This window comes from Sinocyclocheilus rhinocerous, unplaced genomic scaffold (assembly GCF_001515625.1).
Source record: "Sinocyclocheilus rhinocerous isolate Xijiao unplaced genomic scaffold, SAMN03320098_v1.1 scaffold2446, whole genome shotgun sequence".
Taxonomy (NCBI): Eukaryota; Metazoa; Chordata; class Actinopteri; order Cypriniformes; family Cyprinidae; genus Sinocyclocheilus; species Sinocyclocheilus rhinocerous.
In genome coordinates, this window is record NW_015623451.1 from 232,543 (window position 1) to 236,117 (window position 3,575).

Sequence of the window (3,575 nt, forward strand, 5' to 3'; positions counted from 1 at the left end):
TGGATCCTATCATTGGGCCGGTTACATAAACCCATTCCAAAGTTTACAAAGTCTGTGACTAGGAGCTCAGCAGACAGTTTATGTTTTTGTTGTTTTCTCAAAATGGTATGCACTTATGTGACCAGCCTTTCTGAAGCAACAGACTGAGTGAAAATGAGTTTTACTCTGCTGGACAGATACTTACTTGACAATCAGCTCATTTACTCCTTTAACTAAAACTACGATTTGGAATGAATAAGAAATAAGGAAAAAGTAAAGTAAAACTACACAATAAAAACAAAATGGTAAAGGAAATGTGTTTAAGTTTAAACTATAGCATCTGTGCCCCCACTGCAGTGCAAAGAGAAATTTTGTTGTTAGAGATTTCATTTGATCGGTGTCTTATTATTCCCGTTGTATTTTATGATTAAAAATAAGACATTTGTCAGGCAGTAAATGTGGATCTTTCAGATTTATTTGAGCAGGTCTGGTCTTGGTCTCGGATTATAAGTGGTCTTGACTACAACACTATTGTCTGGTTTATTATTGTGGTTGTTGCCTGTGTCTTGACTGGACTTTTATTTTGAAGTGTTTCATGCACCTTATTTGTAGTCATTTTGTAGTATTTCCTGTTGATTAGTCTAATTGCTCCCAGGTGTGTCTTGTTATCGTGATAGCTTGTTAAAACTGTGTATTCAGTCTTTTGGATTTGGAACAACACGAGGGTGTGTAAATAATGACAGAGTTTTCATTTGTAGGTTTACTTTAATAGGCAAGTGCATAGCTCTATGAGACTTATCCTACATCATCTTGGTGAATCAAATCAAGATCTATTGCAATAAGAGTGTTTGAGGGAATGCTCATTTTTTTAAAAAGTGCATTCAGTTTTTGGCAGCATCCTCATAGCTGGTCCTGTATGCGTCTTAATAATGCTACACTCATAATAGTTTGGTTGTGTTCTTTGCTGTTAGTCAGAATGGGTGCAGATTTAAACAAACTACATACATGGACTAATTAAAACACCCCAAACATACCATGTTGTTCCCGTTTGCTTCAGTCAGGCCCTAAATATACATATATAATTTATTAAAATGTATTCAACTTAGAGTAGTGACCATAATCCACTCCAAATGGATCTAAATGGCTTGAAACGTTTGGCTTGTTGCCTGGAAAACGAGTTTTTAAGCTAATTGAAGCTGACAGTGTCATTTGATATAGCGGGACGCTGCTGCTAATATTCACTTGACCACTTGTCTTTTATTTATGTTTATTTTCTTTAAATGTTTGGCTGGAGGGTCGCCCGCCGAAGTAGCGGGTCTATAAAACAGGACATGTTTTTATTATAAAAAATCTGTTTCATGTCACGGTCGATTACATGCTCTCTGCTCTTTGCAGTTTTATTTAAGGACAGCTGATTAAAAACTGATGGCAAGTTTCACACGCTACAGATCTGTAATACAATGCTCAGCAGTTTCTGTCTGCCTGTCCATTAGGCCCAAAGATGCTGAAAAGGTGCTTTTAGAGTTTTACACAAAACATTTGACTTTTTAAATTAGGTAATACATGCATCATAGTGCCTGCTGATCGTCTTTGTCAAGTGGCAGTGAATGGGTGCCGTCAGAATGAGAGTCCAAACAGTTGATAGGAACATCACAATAATCCACAAGTAATCCACACCACCCCAGTCCATCAGTTAAGAGCGTCTGAAGCCAAAAGCTGCGTGTTTGCAAGAAACAAATCCATCAAGACATTTTTAACATAACTTAGCAATTGCTTCCAACTGAAATACAAGTCCATAATCCACAATAACAGTGCAAATTTGTCTGACCTGAATCAGGAGAGAGATCTGCACAAATCAAGCACTGTTTACAAGCCCAAAAGGATTTGTTTAGGATTATTATGATGGTTTTATCAGCTGTTTGGACTCTCATTCTGACGGCACCCATTCGCTGTAATGCTAATGTAATGCTAAATTTCTCAATATTTTTTTTCTGATGTACTTTAAGTCTCAAGTATTTTACATGTGCTTTTTTGTATGTTAGTCAGCACATCAAAATAAGTGTACTTCTTTAAAGCATGACAGAATTTTATTAAAACATGATTTAAAATGAAATTTTAATGTATAACTTTTAATTTGACATTATTACAAAGTGCACTTTCTACTTAAGTGTGTTAAGAAACACATTAAATACAGTTAAGTGCACTTCTTTTTGACAAGGGCCATACTTAAATGAAGCTTAACTTCGAAGTCCCAGAGATCTGAAAGAGAAATATCAGAGCAATAATGTCTTCCTCTGGACATCCGGCACTTGTGTTAAAGGTCAGGAGCTTCCTGAGATCCGAATGTCCCGTTCTCAGGCCACTCTGTGCTCTTCCAGGATCAATTTCCTGCTCCTCGTTACTGGTGAAACAGCTATGCCTCACATCTGCAGCTCCTTTGAAAATATCAAGCTTCTTGCTCTTTGCTCCTTAGGTCCCACCGAGCGGTCAAAACACAAACCTGAGTCGATGGAAAACCCATCCCACGTATCTGATCCCTATCTGGCCGCATTTCATCCGCGCTGGAGTCAGATCGCTCACTCCGCCTTCAAGGACTCGATTCCTTCCCAAATAACAGCACTGGTGCAGTTCTCACTCACAGCTGCATAGAGCTGTATACAATGACACGCTGGAGGTTTTTGATGATGCTTTGAGGACTGAAGTCTATGAAGCAAATCTCTGAAAATGATTTGGAATCAAGAATTATTGCAAATTAATCCAGCGGTGCTTGTGAACCGTGTATTATTCTCATTCCTACCAGACTGACTGATTTACGAGTTATTTGTTGACTACGGATGAGGTGAGCGAAAGTCATGAGGAATAATTAATAGGGATGCACCGATTATGAATTTTCAGTTTTTCATGGCCAACGATTGCCAATTTTATTATAATAAAATGGGTCGATTCTGATACCAGTTGCTGATTTTCTTTTATGAGCAAGTGACTAGAATGTTTAATGTTTAGAGCAGGGCTGTCTCGGTCCTGGAGGGCCGGTGTCCTGCAGAGTTTAGCTCCAACCCTAATTAAACACACCTGAACCAGCTAATCAGGCTCTTACTAGGCATAGAAACTTCCAGTGTGTTGAGGCAAGTTGGAGCTAAACTCTGCAGAACACCGGCCCTCGAGGACCGAGTTTGGACAGCCCTGGTTTAGAGTATGTAATTCTTTCTTACTATCAATTAAATTACTGCAATGCATTTTGTGTACAAGTCCAGAAGACAGATCAGACGGGAAAAAAAAAAAAAAAAATCTCTAAAAATTAAACTACAGCTGGAATTAATATAAGAGTTCAGAATGAAAACACTCTCATTTACTCACCCTCATGTCATTCCAAACCGTTGTCTTTCATTTGCTTTTTTTTCCCTAAATGTTCCTGTAGTTCTGTTCATGTGGTTCGATTCCCAGGGAATGCATGAACTAATGAATACCTCGAATACAGTATGAGTCCCTTTGGATGAAATCATCTGCCAAATGCATAAATGCTAATGTAATGTAATTTTCGATTTTCGTTGTAATTTTATAGTAATTTTGTTATGTGCTTTCATGCTTTTTTTTTT

At 37.8% G+C, this 3,575-nt stretch overlaps 1 protein-coding gene across 1 annotated transcript in view; it reads left to right on the forward strand.

The window, feature by feature from the left end:
* Positions 1-3,575, forward strand: part of LOC107741301 (astrotactin-2-like) — a 151,132-nt gene that overhangs the window by 84,468 nt on the left and 63,089 nt on the right. The gene's annotated exons all lie outside the window — the stretch shown is intronic.